General features: G+C 41.0%; 1 long non-coding RNA gene across 1 annotated transcript; it reads left to right on the top strand.

Moving 5' to 3' along the window:
• The first annotated feature begins 1,201 nt into the window (after positions 1 to 1,201).
• LOC106895127 lies at positions 1,202 to 17,244 on the top strand. Its single transcript, XR_001413361.1, has 4 exons — positions 1,202 to 1,251; positions 1,838 to 1,911; positions 3,655 to 3,900; positions 17,150 to 17,244. It is a non-coding gene; the product is annotated as an uncharacterized LOC106895127 (long non-coding RNA).
• The last annotated feature ends 549 nt before the right edge of the window (positions 17,245 to 17,793 follow it).

Here is a 17,793-nt window from a genome sequence, read left to right as displayed (position 1 = left end):
TTGGTAAATGCTGAGAAGGGCAGTGACCTGTAATACCAGTAAAAGTCTGAGCATTGCAAACTCCCAGGCATTCTTGCTAAAATACAACTTCTCAAAGCTTAGATTTGTTTGTAGCTGAGGGAATTGTTAAAGAAACCTTGTAAGAAAGCTGATTGCCTCTATCATCAATGTAGAGAGAATTTAATCTTCAGAAAATTGAACTAGTTTGCAAACAGACAAATAAAGAGGCTATTTTAAGGATCAAGCAGCAGGATAGACTGGATCTCTCTGTCTTGAGGGAAAATTACAGTGGTTACAGCTCCCCGTGGCACAAAACCCTGGTTAATCCTCCAGGCATGTGCTCCCTATACCATCAAGCATATCTTACTTGCAGCACTCTGAGCCTGGGCTTGAGATAATGTATGTGGGAGCAATTCACGTAGGAGAGCAGAAGGAGAAAATTGCCCTGCATCCCTAGGGAAGCTCTCAGCACAGAGAAGGCGGAAGGGAAGGTCTTTCGGGGGAGAACAGGTGTGTCTGGCAGATAGACAGTGGTTAAGTCCTGCTCTTGGGAGCAGAGACTTTGGGACCAGGGTCCGGCAGAAGCTGGTTTGCTGGCTGGGGGTGAGGGGAGCTGTGGGGGAGCACAGTTCTCTCCTGCATCTCAGTAAGGAGAGACATCCATATCCAATGAGCCATGCATTAAAAAAACAGTCAATACTGCTCTTACACAGAGAAGAGGCAGAGGCTAAACTTTTAAATAGTCTTTTAAAAAACCCCACAATGCATGTCCTAGACTTCTCATTATTTTCACTTGCAGGCGGTTCCATCTGTCTCACACTTCACAGCCCCTTGTTAACTTTCCCTGTTCCATCCATCCAACAGGTGCTGTTTCACTTCACTGCCACAACTAAAATTACCCAGATATATGTGGTACAAAGGTGCTTTTTGCTCAGTCCCTCAAAGCACGGGCATCAAGAGCCTGATCCCCAGCACATCGACATCAATGGGAGTCTTTCCACTCATCTCAATGGAGTCTGTGCCAGACCGAGGAGGGATACAGGTGAGAGAAGGCAATTTGGCCATTGCATTTTACTTTCATCAAGCACGTTACACAGCTGAACTGTTTTTAATGTAACTTCTGCTCCCGAGTTGGAGATTTTTGTCTGTGTAAAGTGAATTTCCTTTAATAATTACAGAGGGTTGCATGCAATTCCAGGACGGGTCTGAGAAGCGCAGTGAAGAACTTGAATCGTGTTGGACATATCTAAGGTAAGGAATATATTTTTATTTTTTTGCTTTCATTTGGCAGCCAAACTGGAGGGAGAGAAGCAAAACCAGTTTGGAGCAGAGCAAGTGGAAAATCAAGGCAAATGGAATGTTAGCATGGTGGTTCAGCTTCAATCCCTGTGCCCTGGCACACAGCAATGTGGCAGGAGTGGTGGCAGGAGAGCAAAGGCTGAGGGATGACGTTCAGGTGGCAACTAAAGCATCAGTGTCACTATGGAGAGAAAGGCATCAGCAGCACAAGGAGATGAGCCCATTTTGATGGTCCCGGTGGGATAGAGGAGAAGAGCCAGTTTTCAGCCCCAGATCTAGGATGGGATTTGTAGAAATGATGGCACTCACCACAACTGCCTCATCCCCAGCCTTCTGCTGGGGGTCAAGAAAAAAGGGACCATCACAGCAGAAAGAGAAATTTGCAGGACTTTAGGTAAGGGCATAGGTATGATTTTTGCCAGTGGCTGTAGAGTTTTCACTTAGCAAAGGGGTAATATTTTTTAAAATATATTAATTTCTTACTAAATATTGAACTACCTTTCAGAATAATGGATTGCTACTTTCTCCTTTTGGACAGGTGCAAAAAAATGGTACCTGGGGCATGTCTCTTGAGCTACCAGCTTTCTTAGGAGGAAATATACTGAGTGACAGGTAAGACAAAAAATAATGATTTGCCTCTTATTCTTCCTTTAACCTGATGTGAGCATGGCAAAGGCTGGAAACTCAGGTGAAACACTCACATTAAGTCAACTTTCAGCCTTCTCCCAGTAGCACCTCAAATGTCTTAATATTTGGAGTGTCATTTAGAGGTCAACTTTATTTTGACAAGGCCATGTCCCTGGGACGCTGAGGATCACGGTCAGCCTCTAACAGCTCGATTTATTGTCAGCGAAGTGTGCGGGTGAGGGTTTGAGTGACGGCCAGAGAGCCATCTGCTCCTGAGTTTGAGCTTCAGCATGAGTAGAATGGAGAGAGGAGGCCATGCCCCCTCCTTGCACACCAGCCTGGCCAAAAGCGTGGGAGACCTTCTCTCCAGAGATAAAAATGGAGATTTTTCTTTTCTGTACACATTAATTTCACTTAGTACATCTTCTTTTCTAGAGTTGTAGATGCCCTTTCTCTGCAAATAAATTGTTGTCATTATTGGAGTAGACCAGGATGTGTAGGGCCTTGGACCTGGTAACAGTATTGGCCACTTCCATTCCTGAACTGTAAATGGTTATAATCATCTACAGTCACTTTGGGGATATCAAATCATAACTTTTTAATAAATGTAAGTGCATAATGGTATGGATAATTTGCCACCATGTGAAGCAGCTCTAAAACTGATGATATCAAGTGAGGCTTGGCTAAGGGAGGTTTGATGCTAAAAATGGAAATGGAAGTTAACTTTGGTTTATCTGTGGTTTGCAGATTTTTGTCAGGGCAGCAACATATGTCAGGGAAGGAGTGAACTTTCCTCGTGTTCTGTCCTGAAATTACAGACATGTAACCTCCAGGGACAAGCTCGGGGTGAGGACAGATGGTTCAGAAACAAACATTAGAAAGAGGCTTGTAATTGCTGATCTTCTAACGCTAGGAATGAGCAGATTTAATGGCTTGGTGCTGAAACCGGATCAGATACAGCTTGGCTTTTTAATATATGGCTGGTCAAAGTAACTGTGACCATGAGACTCGTTCCATTTGAAGTCATGGCATGAACTTCTACCATTGAAATTCTTTTTGAAATTGTAATTTATCTATGTGAACAGTTTATACTAATTATATAGAAATATCGTATTGTCAGTTCATAGAAATCAACCTATTTATCATGATATAAGACTATATTATACGTATGGTGTGTGAGAAGCATATTTTAGATATGGACCTATGTACTGTTCCTTCTTATTTGATCAAGTAAGTTTTTGAGTGCCTTAGAAAGTAACTGAAATCAGGAAAAATAATGATTTTTCCTCACTCTTACAGGTCTAGGTCTCCCTTTCTCTGAGTCAAAGTAGTGTAGTTGTCCATAGAATCAAAATCTCCATGAATCATTTTGAAAGCAATACAACAAGTACTTATATGAAATGCAGCAAGATAATCAATATGTCTTGGACGTGTGGTCAGGATACCAATCACAAGTTAACTGTGGGTTTTTATTAAGTATGCATGACAACAAAAGAAGGTACATTTAACTCCTTCACATTATTGCCTTAGTAGAGTTAAGAGCTAATTTACACCACTGAGACTCCCAGTGATTCTGTCAAAGTTCAGAAAAATGTCTTTAAAAAAGCCTAGAGTTTAAAAAAAAAAAAAAGAAAAATAAGAAAATATAAAGTTAATTTAGACATAAATTATTAAACTGCATTTAACCTCTTTTTCATGGCTTAACCTTCAAAAATTACCTTGCTGTAGGTCTACTGTAATTTGTATGTTCTGCCATCAAAAAACACTTGGAAATCGACTGCTTAAATCTGTGGTACTTAACCCTGCTGCGATGCACATTGAACGGTAGAGGGCGCTACCCAGCCTAGAGACTGCAAAATAGGACACATTTTTGGGACTGGAGGAATATGCTTTTCTACTGTTTTGCCTCTGAATCCCTTGAAATTCTGAACGTGTCCACATGGCTTATCAAGTACACCAGAAGCTAACAAAAAGGTATGTATGTTACATTCTCTCTTACATTTTCCATCCCAATAGTGGCGTCTTCTGGGCTGAGTTTCTGTTGACAGAGCACCATTTACACCCAGTTAATAGAACTTGATGGAACTTCAAATTTTAAAACTGATCTTCTTTCCAAAGTCAGCACGGTGTTAAATCAGTATTTGTAAACTCTTTTTTCTAGTGTAATAACTAGAAAAAAGTCTACCATTTTAGCTGGTAGACTCGACTCATAATTACACCAGCTTCCATTGCTGAGAGGCTAAAGCTAACGAACCTTTCGTTTGGCATACAGGTTGTCACTAAACAAAGTAGCTGTTTAGCAAACCATCAGAATTTGTGGGTGATGGGAAGCAGATGTATCATTAAGCACTAAATGGGAATATCATTTACAGTAGATGTCATGTTTCATTTTGATAAACTGCAAAAAAAAAAAAATGTGTGAAAGATGTAGCCCTGTGTTTCCAATGCTGAAAGCAGTATTTTGAAAGGTAATGTTATTGATACTCTGCTAGGCTGGCAAATCTAAGATTTATTAGAAACTATGATATATGACTTGAACATTACCATGAAAGATAATGAAATGCTCTCTGATATATGAGACGGTATCCCATGTAAAAAATCTCAGAGAAAACAAGCTAGGAAGCAGCAGTCTTCCTTACCCTAATGGTTTAAAATGATGCAGTTCCTGTTTTAGAGTCTTTCAAGCATAAGACTTCTCCTTCCTGCACAATACCGGTATGTATCACTGACGTGGCACTTCTGTTATTTAAGCTTTTTGAGGTTATGAGCTAATTACTCATCACAACTATAACAAATACAATCTTCACTTTTAGACAAGGCACATGGAGTGCAGGGACTTGACTTGTCTGGCACCAGAAAGTTGGCATCAGCTGTTTGTGAGGTTTGGGTTGCTATAGACCGATCTTCCTTCATAAGCACTGACTGTCCTGCTAGCTGAAGAAGAATTGTTGCTGTCATTTTACTTAGCCTGTAATGATAAAATACATTTTAATGTAAAGAAGACAACACAATGAAACATGCTTGAAATTATTCTGTTGTTGGGAAAAAATTCCCCAATTTATCTATCATACTTCTGTTACTGTTACTTGAGTACCAATTTACCATTTTTAATGCATGCGTATCTTTCAACTTTTCCTTATTTTGAACATTCTTCCTCCTTTCTCATCTTCCTATTTAATCTCATTTTTAATGTCAGTCTGCATTGGATGTTCATCTTCTATATTGCAAGTTAGTTGGGAGAAATTACATGGAAACAACACTCTTCTTGGGGCTGTTCTAATTCCTGTTTCCACATTCGCTTTTGTTAATACTCTGTTTACTTCAGATTTCCCCAAAACACTTCTCAACAATTATGTTTTTCTTTATTTGTTCTGGAGTCCCTGTCTAGGTATTATAACTCATTATGCCTTTCTTTGGGTATTTACACTGTATCCCTTATTATCCATGTGAAATATGTAATATGTATGGAGCACATGCAAATCATATTACATTATCACCGTAATTAATAGTAAAGCTCCCCCTGCACTGCCTAGGGATCCACTGCTGGATAGGTACAGAAAGACACTATTGGCTCGGGAATGGTGAAGTATGATACGGTGATGGGTTATGGTTTGCTAGGGCAATTTTTGGTGTGGTGTTCATCCCGTTTACTTCTCCGTTTAAATAGGGCAGATACAGACAAGAACATTAATAAGGCACTTAGGAAGTTTTGGCCTGATTCTCATTACTAAATGTCTTTACTTAGACATAGGATTTACCATTGTAACTCCAGGGAAATAAACAAAAAGGATTTGTGTCAGAAGGACCAAGTACTGACACGACATTACCTTGTGGGACAGATGATACTCTCGATCTGCTGAGATACAGCACCGACAGGCATCATGTTCTGGCCTTTGCCTCTGACCTGCGATGGAGTCTGCTAAGAGGCTGTGGATCAGTGACTCCCATTGTGCTGGTGGACGGCTGCAAATTGCAGATCTCATTGGAGGGATGAGATGCCTGATGGCATTTTCTCAAACAAGCAGTGGTTGAATTTGACAGGCAGCTCACCAAGATGGACTCAGTTTGAGTACTGTGTGGGGAACGCAGGCACACCAGCAGACCATATATTCTCAGGCATATTACGTGAGCAAAGGGGACTCCAGGAGGAAAATAAGGATGTTGAAATATGGCACTTTTGCTTACCAGAGCTGTATTGTTCAGGGAAGACTGTTAGCAGCGGGAGGGGAAGTGGCAGCAGTACATCCAGCCAGGTGGTAGAACAGGTTTCCAGATGGGTCAGAAAACCTTTTCAGGCAGTGGGACAGCTTTGAAGAGAAAAGGCGCTGGTCAGTGTGAGACAAGTGTACCACCAACAAACTCCTTGGGTGGTGGGTGTTACCTGAAGCTGTTAGGATTCACCAACCTGCCTGTGGAGCTGAGAGATGAACTTGCTTCACTCATGCTCCTGCACAGTAGCTGAGCAGAAGTGCCAGGTGCTGGCACGGCTGCCAGCTCATTGTTCCCCTGAACTGCACCTGCAGGGCAGCCACAGCCTCTCTGTAGGAAAAAACCCTCCAGCAGCACCTCTGTAGGAAACCAGAAAAAACAGATTTTGTAAGTGCTTAATGGCCCTAGCTGATAAAAAGTGCTGCCAGGGCGACACAGACGGTAGTGGTGAGGACAAGGATGATGATAATAGATGGTTCTTACATGCAGAATGACAGATGTAGCTCACTTTTAATCATTGTGCCGCAAACTGCTGGGTCCAGTCCATGAGATGACCTCCTCCATGCTCCCAAGCCACTTCAAGGCTCACAGCACAATTAGTGATAAATGAACAGCCATCAAATTAACTTCAGGAAAGCAATAAGAAATCAATAGCGGTACAGTGCAACTGTTAGTTAAACCGTTAACTGCACGTGACTAATCGTGCTCAGAAGTCGGGGTGGTTTTTGTTCTGCTGACATTTATAAATTGCTAAGCCTTCACTTCCATAGTTTATGATGTCAGATGAATCCCCTGGGAAAGAATTTTCCTTCCAAATGCTGTTTAAATGTCTGTAATTCTGCAATTTACCAACAATTGTAGTGCTTTAAAGCATACAGTAAACTCCCTTATTTCTGTATCAAGCAACTTGACATTTAAGATAATTTGTTAACTGCAGCAAAAATATATATAAACAATGTAATGTTCTTGTAAACATGTAAAACATGCAATATAATTAGTAACCTCTGTCGCAAGCATGAACAGTGCCATTTTACAGAGATGCATCATGAAGGTGAGTGTACAAAAGCAAAAGAATTGCATTGGGTTGCACCTGCAGTGGGTCTGCTTAGCTGGGAAAGTAAAACAGCTACAGAGAGGTTGCTGCTGGAAATGCTTTTTAAGAGGGGGAAAAAAACCCACCTTTTTTCTAAGGCTTGTTCCTCTTCCACCTGTGGCTCTGCAGTGGGACTGAGCTGCCTGGATGCTGCAGAAGCTGGTGAACCTGTTGGGTAGATGTCCTCCACAGGGGGTGGCAGGAGCAGGCACCACAGTGCCGGGGTCGTACTGTACAGCCTTTTGGGACTTGGACCCCTGCTTCCTTGTGGGGTAAAGGTGCAAAATGGCCATTTGTGAGCATCAAAGTGACCAAATGTATAAGGATATAACCCTATGAATCTTATTGAAACTGTTTCTATAAGCAAGGTGACAGACACGCACTGCAGCATACAGGAATTCACATTTTGGTCGATAAAAAGAAAATATACAATCACTAAAAGCAACGTATTCAAAGAATGTGCTTAGAGATTCCTGGTGATACGATCCTTCCTTAGCAACAGTTCGGAGGATACAGCAGAATTTTTTAAAAATGCTGGATGCCTCTTGCTAGTCAATTGTAAACTGCACCAACACAACACATATTCATTAACTCACTGCAGTCATTAATACTCTGTAAGCTGTGGTTCCTAAGCAAGCTTCTGAGAGAAGAGATAGAGGATTTATTTCTAGAGGCACATTATTCTGAGTGCATCGTTCATCTGGCCACTGAAAAGATTCATTTTTCCTCTCCTATTCACTCTGCTTTCTCGCAGGACTGTCTTTTGTGAACCATCTCTCTGTGCAGGACCTAGGCCTCTTCTCGGCAATAACTAAGCTTCTGCAAGCCTTTCCCATTCACATGCCCTCTCCTATTATTATAGCAGCTACCCTTCCTGGATGCTATTGTCCTCTTTACTACTGTTTCTCTGGAATCAAAATCAAATGCTCTGTTTCTCCCAACATAATGCTAGAAACACGCTTTTCACAGAAAAGATCTGTATCTGTGGTTCCACTAGTTATCTGCTTCGGTGCTGCAGTCTTTATTCTGAGTTTATATTATGAATTCTGCTTCTATTCAGATTGTGCTTACAGTATATTTAGAGGTACATGAAACATTTGCAAGCACCTTATCTTTATTTAAAAATAAAATAAAATTTTATTTCCTTCTCAAACACAGTCTTTTAGGGGAATAAGGTTTTATGTACTCCTTGTGCATAGTAACAGTGTTGCTAGGGGGACAGTATTTCTGCAGAATCTCCTTTAGCTGAGGTTTCATCTTAACATTTGTCAACTCGTTCAGTGAGAATAAAGCAGAGCATTAAAAAAAAAAAGGCAAACTGAAAAAACAAATCCCACACCACTAACATCACCTTAAACTTTCTATGGATTCAAGGGTTATGGTAACAAGGACTTTTTTCTGCTCTCTGTTAGGCACCAGCTTTGTATCAAAGTAAATTAAATCAGACTACTATTTTCTCTTCAAAATATATGCAAATTATGTTTTTGTCTTTATGATCAAGCTTAATTACCAGTGGAAAATGTGCATTTAGCACATAGAGCCGTAATGAAAAAGGTGTTTATTTACGCAAAAAGGAAAAAAGTGGGAGGTGTTTGGGTTCATTCTGTTTCACTGAAAGCTGAGATTTTCTAGAAATCAGGGAGCTTTCCTCACGAGTGGCCAAGATACACTATGTGAGGACTCATCTTACCAAACACCAACCCACAAGATGGCATATATGTTCCCCTTTAAATGCTCAACAGTTTGTGAAAATATATTCTTAAGATTGTATTCTGAGTAATTTTATTTACAAAGGTACTCAGATTTAAATTTCTTTTTTAATCAAGGGACAATACTCTTGTTGTCTGATTGAAGTGTTTTTATTGGAAATAGCTTCCAATAATAACCTGTCTTGTTAGTACTGCAAACTCTGCTGGCTAAAGTCCTTTGTTTCTCATTAAATTAACTAATTACTGTCTCACTGGATCGATGGATTTAGGAGCAACTGACACAATCTCTCTAGGAAAGGAAAGCTGCCAAATTCCATCACTTTGCTTGAATCTATTACCCTAGGATCTTTGTCCTGGCAGAAATTTATCACCATGTAATTGATGTTTTTAGTTGGTTGATTGCCATATCAAAAAGAGGCGAAGATATAAGTTTTAAACTAAACAAACAAAAAAAGGCAGAAGAAGAACTGCACATGCAGTTTATTACATTAAGGTTGTTTTCTTAAAATAGATAAAAAAAAATATTTTTGGAAAAAAACCCACCAACAACCCAACACGTAAAAATCTGCATATTGTTGCAGGGCAGCTGATGTTCAGCACACATCTTTGAACGCTTGAAACTTGCCTCAGGGAAGCCTCTGCCTTGCAAAAATGGGCAATCAGATGGCAGGCTGAGGACCGAATTCAACACAATAGAGTTTACCTGACACTCTGAATCTTGAGTCCCACGCCTGGGGTTTGTGACTCCATTAAATCCCCACTTGCTGCCTTTTTTTTCGCCTGGCTCTGCAGCAGGATATTTAGGGTCCTGTCCTGTGTGAGAAATAAAAAAAAAAAAACAACCAGGATTTCTTAGGATTAGAGAGCCAATTAATCTCTAAAACAGTTGATCCACAAGGCAGGAGGACTGAATTTTAGAAGGTTAATGGTGCAAACAGGCAATGCCATTTCTCAGCTGCAAGCACTAAACTATATCCTACTCCCAGCCCAGTTATCCAAGTGGTTTTATTATGTTTGCTCAGCTTTGATTTATACAGGTTTTAACATACTCTTAGTTATTTTTAATTTTTAACTAAGAAACCCTTGCAAATCTCTTTCAATATAATTAGAAATTTTCCTTTATTTTGCTATTTAGTCATTATTTTCTTATTTCAGCTATATTTTCTGGGGGATAAATCCTCTTATTCATTTGTTCCAATGAAGCTTGAATAAAGGTCATTTAAATTGATTCACCTTTCTTATCTCCCTTGTGTTTAGTCTATAATCCTACCTTCCATTGTGTCGAGGAGAATAGCTTTCTTTTCTCTGCTTATTTCTGCTAGAAGAAAAATGGTAACCTTTTATTAAATAAATCTGGGAAAGCTGTGCTCCAAATCCATATTATCACTAGCTTGGGGAAACAAATTCTTTCACAAACTTAAAAAAAGAAAACACACAGCAGTTTTTGTAGTTTGCTGTTAGATGGCCTGAACTTACTGCCTCAAGCCCCTTAAATTAATGAGGGGGAATATTTTGGTGTCATTTGCAAAATCAAATGCACACACACAAACTCAGGCAGCCAAATATAAGAACGATTTTCAATTGCGAAGCCCTCTGCGTATTGCAGAGCCCCAGTGACCTCAGTAATGCTGGGGCATGCATCCATCCAGCTTTTTCCTGCTATTCCCAGGTATCTCCATGTTTAGGATAACTGTCCAAACTCACTAACTTGTCCCTTAACATACAGGTCAGCTTCTGGAGCAGTAACAGGGAATATTTCTGTTCTTCATGCCTAACCTGAAATACGTACCATCTACCTCTTCATGCACCTTCTTAGCCTTTAAAAATGCAAATCTAGACTTCTGAAAAGCACCAACTGGAACAGAGCAATTTTATACATTCTCTAAAATATTTGATATGAAAATAATTGTGAGTGACTACTCAGTTTACCTGAGCGTATGCTTTTAATTTTCTGTTTATTGTCAGTCAACAAGAGTGTCTATAAACCCCTTCATCATTATCTGGGCACTTTCTTGTTCTGTTTCAGAGAGCAGACTATTTTTTTTTCCCTGAGCAGATGTCATTCTGTGATGTAGGACAGGCTTAATATGAAGAAAAAAAATGCTATTTTCTAATACTGCAATGTTTAAGGAAGCAAGAGGAGGAAATGTGAGATTGAGCCATATGATTAGGAAAATAAAAACAACCCAAACCAATCTGTTAACAATATGTTCACACACGTAAGGGTGTATGTTCCTCATTTTAAACACCTAAACCAGTATCACTTTCTATTTTGTTGCCAAGGTTACTGTATTTTTAATAGTCTCTAGAGGGTGATGGTTTTAAATCACTGAAAGGCATCATTGTTTAATATTAAGAATATTCTGATAAAAGCCATTTCAGCTGTGGAAAAGCACTTCTTCCTATGAAAAATCTGAAAACTAAGTGGCCATTTTAAAACCACCAGAAAGAGAAGTCCATATTCTGGCTACAAATTGGTGGGGGGAGGCGTGGGGGCAAATCAGGGATGAGCAGTGATGTAAAATGTAAAATCACCCTCTGCATCACACCAGCGTGGGAGCAGCTGGACTCAAAAGAGTTCCCCTGGCCCAGCAGCACCACTGCAGGGAACACATCTCCACAGCTCTGCTGCAAGTCCTCCAAATGCACTTCAGCTAAGCCTGCAGTGAGCCAGGGATGGGCAGGGAGGCCAAGAGGGAATGTGCCAGAAGAGTCACTTAGCAGAGACTCAAGAGCAGGGAAGGTGATGTTCAGAGGAGAAGAAACAACTTTTCAGAACAAGATCATGGGCAGCATACGGGTAAGTGCAGAGAAGGTACAGAAGTCATCTCCAGGATCATAGCAGTGATAAGGATGCAACAAAGTCTTACCTTGTAATCGCAGAAATAAAAAGGCGGACGACCATGACTGCGGTTCAGAGGCAGCCAGTCCCACAGAAGACTGAAGATAAAAGCTGGGTGGGTACCAAAAAGAGGTAAGATTCCTCCAGAAGCTGCCAGGTCCTAGAAAGGCAGCATGAGAGAGACCTTTGACTGGATCCTTGCAGCCTCCGACTGTGTACAAGTGACGGGACTTGATATTTTTCTCTTCCTTTTGGAGTCACCTGAAGAAAATGCATCATGGCACCAGCCTCTCACATGATGGTGGCATTTTCCTGCTGTCGGGGCATAAATACGCAGAAACGGGTGAAAATAGCCTTGAACCATGCCGTGGGTTGCAACCCAGGGTTCACACCTGCAGAACATGAAAGAGAAAGGGAGATGAAGTCAGCAAGCAAAGACCAGAAAGAAAGAGGGGTACCTTCACTTCATCTTGCTAGGTTATTCTTTGCTACTCATACATGCATAAGTACTTGAATCTAACGAATCAAACTAATGCTCTGGCAAAACACAGTTTTTAAGAAAGTAATATCTAGTCCGTGGTATAAAAATACATTGGTTATATCTTATATTTACTGCCACCCACTCATCCAAACACAAGCACACTTATATACATTGAAATACAGTGTCATTGATATACACAGTAATTTGACTTAAATGCTTGATTTGGGAAATACTAACAAATACACGTATTTGAGTGCTTGCAACATATTAGCTAGCATATATTAGCCTTCAAGTAATTTTTGCATATAATTTTATTATCATGAAAATATAAATCATTGAAAAGTAGTTTACACTGTACTAAAAGTACAAAGAGCTTGCTGTGCGGCAGGCTATGCAAAGGTATCTGAGGCACGTAAACTACAGGAGGGATGCCCTAACATTGCATTTGTATGTCTGTGTATCCAGGACCAGTGGACAGGTTTGGGATTATGCCAGGACATGCAGAGCTCCTTCGAGCTCAAGTGGTCTGAGGGACACTCCAGGAGCTTCCCCTAAGTTCTCCATTCTGTGCCAAATTGTTACCCAAATCTGGCGTGGTGATTAATTTGTTTGACACCAAAGGTTTTTTTGTGGTGATCAAGTCTGTCATCAAAATCTCGGGTCTCCCCACCTGCAGCAGAACAAACCTGATCCTTGCAGTGGTGCTGTGTCTCTCTGAACATGAAATCTTCATCGCTCTTCGCTGAATCTCGAAGACCCCCTATGTGACTGTGAGACATTCAGCCCCCTGTCCTCGCTCACCCTGTGCAGCGCTTCTCTCGCATCTGAAAAATACATTATGCAGCACCCCGCCAGAGCGCTCTCAAGGCAAAATAGCATTTTAAAATCCGTAGGAAGACAGACTCAAATAAGCTAGAAATCTCTTTTCCCCCTGGTAGCCCAATAATGTAAGTGAAAACTTTTTTAGTTTCATCAGGTTTCAGAAAATTGCTTTCTTCTAACTGCCTCGGTGTTCAGTTCTGCAATGCTCTTCTGTGAGTTTGGCTGTTAAGTGTTGAGTGCCACTGCTCAAAACTGGAGCCACACTACTGGGTGCTGCTATAATGACCTTCCTCATGAATATGTATTGATGGATAAGTAAAGCAGAATAAAAGATTAGAAACTTTTAACACTCAAAACTCTCCAGAGCTTCAGTCCTTGAGACTGGAAAAGTACTCTGCTTCTCCAGGAGCAGAGCACTGAGCAAGCTGGGGGATCTTTGTGGTCCATTGTTATGGTTTCTTGGCCTTTAACAAAAAAAAAGAATAAGACCCTTTTATTGTGCTGTTAAATATTTTCCATTCTAAAAGCAGAAATGAAAAATGCAGTAAGAATTTTGTATAAAATGAAAAAATTAACCATCAAGGAGTGGTGGACTAATTACCAAGAAAAATCTGGTTCCAGAACGCACCTGGGTATTAAGGAGTTTGAATTCATTTCAAAATTAGATCAAATTTAATTCTGCACAGAATGGATAGTATTAGATATAATCATAATGAACATTACCATGTACTGTGCAGTGAGGGGAACTCAGCTGAGCTTGCCAAAAATCCCATTGCCAACACAAAAAAATAGCTTCTCCCGCAGGCACAATATTGAGGAGTTTTAAAAATACTTCAGAGTGATGTTAGAGTTATGTTTCAAAAGTACCTACTTAAGTTTTGGAAACTGCACCGTGCTATTCTTTCCCCAGACCTGAGTCCTTTCTAGGTTCTCTGATGCTATGACTTAGCATGATCATCCAGTGACCATCTGTCACTTACCTCCTTTGGCTCTGCATGTCCTCTGCTCTTATTATCATTGGTTTTATTTTTTTTTTTTTCCCTAAAAGGAGGACCATAAACTAAATGTAGCAATTATTACATTCAGGTCAGAGGGAAAAAAAAAAAAAAAAAAGCCCTTTGTTGCTGTAAATTGTTTACGTGTTTCTAAAGTGTTGGTTAGAAGCAGCCAACAAAAGGAGAAAACATTCTGTAGGAGCCCTTTTGCACTGGGATCATTAAGCTCATGTACACAGTTTCATACCAGCCTTTCTTTCAATTTTTACATTACGGTCAGAGGGAAAAAAAAAAAAAAAAAAAGCCCTTTGTTGCTGTAAATTGTTTACGTGTTTCTAAAGTGTTGGTTAGAAGCAGCCAACAAAAGGAGAAAACATTCTGTAGGAGCCCTTTTGCACTGGGATCATTAAGCTCATGTACACAGTTTCATACCAGCCTTTCTTTGCAGCGAGGTAAAAGTCATCTGCAAAAATTTTCATGCTAAATTTTAGTGCCACAGGGAAGTGTTGTCTTTGCTGCCTCAAGTTTCTTGACCTTTTTGAGCTCTATTTAACTGTTTTGGGTTTCTTGCAAAACCTGCAAATTTCCCCTAAAAATGCACATTGCCAGCAAGTCAGTTGCTCTTCTTCTCTCCCTTTCAAGGCTATTTTAAACCCCCCCTCCAGCTCACATCCCAGGGCTGTTCTCGGGTTCCTAATCCCATGCCAGGGAGCACACCCAAACCCCTGCCCAGGCTCTGCAGAGCTCCAACACCTGCAGCAGGTTGATCAATAAACAATCTGTCATGCCAATTCTTTCCTATATTCCAACCAAATACAAAATTCATAGCAACACAATATTAAATATGGAATCCCAGAATTTTCATCTACTATTTTGACTAAAAAAGGTCTTCAAATATTCCTATATTCCAACCAAATACAAAATTCATAGCAACACAATATTAAATATGGAATCCCAGAATTTTCATCTACTATTTTGACTAAAAAAGGTCTTCAAATACCTTGTAAAGCCATCTTGAGTGTGACCTTTATTTTTTACATTCTCCTGTAAATTTCAGGTATAGTAATGTTTCTGTTCACTAACAGCATAGCTACCTCTTCAGTAAGTTACATTTAGCCCAGCATTAGCATTTCATCAGTAATCAATGATTGCCTATATCAAGCTAGTTCTAAATCTTGGAGGAAGTTTACCTTATGCAGCTGCCTTCACGTAAAAGCAATTGTACTAATCCTTACCTTACTCCAAAAAGTCCCAAGGGATTTCATTCTGAGTCTTCCCTGTTTTCCCTTTTGAGAGGGTGTTTCTCCTTGTTTCTGCAGCGACCAACAAGTACTGGATCTGAAGTCCTTTCGTAGTATCCAGAATATCCATTGATTAAGTACATCTCCCACAAGTACTCCAGCTGCAGCAAGTCTTCTGTTTGGGGAAATAAAGAATTGACATCTGTCTATGGGATTTAAAATCCCAGAGACACCTCCCACTAGACCAGGTTGCTCAAAGACCCATCCAGCCTGGTCTTGAACACTTCCAGGGATGGGTCATCCACAACTTCTCTGGGCAACCTGCTCCAGTGTCTCACCACCCTCACAGTAAAGAATTTCTTCCTAATATCTAATCTAAATCTCCCCTCTTTCAGTTTAAAACCATTACCCCTTGTCCCTATCACTACACTCCCTGACAAAGAGTCCCTCTCCAGCTTTCCTGTAGGAGCCCTTTAGGTACTGGAAGGCCACTGTAAGTTCTCCCCCTGAACAACTCTCTCAGCCTGTCTTATAGGAGAGGTTCTCCATCCTTCTGATCATTTCCATGGCCCTCCACTGGACTCATTCCAACAGCTCCATGTCTTTCCTGTGTTGAGAACTCCAGAGCTGGGAACAGTACTCCAGGTGGAATCTCACAAGAGCAGAGGAAAGGTGAAGAATCACCTCCCTCAACCTGCTGGTCACGCTTCATTTGATGCAGCCCAGGATGCGGTTGGCTTTTTCAGCTACCAGCGCGCATTGCCAGTTCATAGTGAGCTTCTCATCCCCCAACACCCACAAGTCCTTCTCCTCAAGGTTGCTCTCCAGCCATTCTCCACCCAACCTGCATTGGTGCTTGGAATTGCCATGTCCCAGGTGCAGGACCTTGCACTTGGCCTTGATGAATCCCTTGAGGTTAGCACAGGCCCACCTCTCCAGCCTGTCCAAGTCCCTCTGGACGGTATCCCTTCCCTCTGGCATGTCAACCATGCCACAATGTCCCAGGTGCAGGACCTTGCACTTGGCCTTGATGAATCCCTTGAGGTTAGCACAGGCCCACCTCTCCAGCCTGTCCAAGTCCCTCTGGACGGTATCCCTTCCCTCTGGCATGTCAACCATGCCACAAAGCTTGGTGTCATCAGCAAACTTGCTGAGGGTGCACTCTATCCCACTGTCCATGTCTCCAACAAAGATGTTGAACAGCACTGGTCCCAGTACTGACCCCTGAGGAACACAACTCATCACTGGCTCCCACTTGGACATTGAACCATTGGCCGCACTCCAGCCAGTTCCTTATCCACCGAGTGGTCCATCCATCAAATCCATGACTTTCCAATTTTGAGACCAAGATGTCATGTGGGACAGGGTAAAACACCTTGCATAAGTCAGGTAGATGATGTCTGTTGCTCTCCCCTTGTCTACCAATGTTGTGGCAATATTGTAAAAGGCTGCCAAATTTGTCAGGCACGACTTGCACTTGGTGAAGCCATGTTGGCTGTCACCAATCACCTCCTGATTTTCCACATACCTTAACAGAGATTCCAAGAGGATCTACTCCATGATCTTGCTGGGCACGGAGGTTGAGACTGACTGGCCTGTAGTTCCCTGGGTCTTCCTTTTTTCCCTTTTTGAAAATGGGTGTTATGTTTCCCCTTTTCCATTCAGTGGGAACTTCACCAGACTGCCACGACTTTTCAAATATAATGGAAAGTGCATATAGCATTTGAGGACAATATAGGACCGTTTTCAGAAGTCAGAGTATTTATCTTAATGAAAGTTATTTCCTCTGTCTTCCAGGTTGTTCTTAAACCTTGATTTCTCATATTTTCAGATACCACCTTCTTTCTGATGATTAGCAAGAGCTACTTACATTTTGCTGGATTTTCTTCCCTTCACCAAAGGCTTAAAACCCAAGAGAGAGTTAACTTCGTCCCACCAGCCGTGACACTGGGAAATAGAATCTGCTTCAGCCCATTTCTGCTACTTTTCCCCATTTCGTTCGAGGTAGGACCTTGCTCAGGTCACCTGCAATTACTTTTCTGTGAAGTGAGTCAGCAGTTGCAGCTTTTCCTTAATTCTTCACCTAAACTCTTGAACTCCCAGACAGCTCTTCTTAGGACTGCTTAGGTGATGACTCCTCAGAGGTTTTTGGTGCATTTCTTTTAAGAAAAATTATTTGCACAAGTTTACAATTGTATGTGGTAATGGAAGTCTTTATTGGCTTTTTATTGGTAGCACTTTGAAATGTTTTGCTAGAAACATGCTTTCAAAGTGTTCTTTTCTTTGCATTTATCTCTGCTCCGCCAGCTTTAAAATGTTCTCTCAAAGACTTCTGGGAATCATAGCTTAGTGTGGGGTTTTTTTCCCAAGTAAAGGACTGTGCTAAGAATGCTATTTGCTTTCCAAAATTAGAATGTGTTGAATTCCTAATTACAGCAATTGGTCTAGCACCTTGTCACAAGAGTACGCGCAAAG

Source organism: Calidris pugnax, unplaced genomic scaffold (assembly GCF_001431845.1).
Source record: "Calidris pugnax isolate Ruff unplaced genomic scaffold, ASM143184v1 scaffold103, whole genome shotgun sequence".
Lineage (NCBI taxonomy): Eukaryota > Metazoa > Chordata > Aves > Charadriiformes > Scolopacidae > Calidris > Calidris pugnax.
This window is presented reverse-complemented; position numbering and strand designations above follow the sequence as displayed.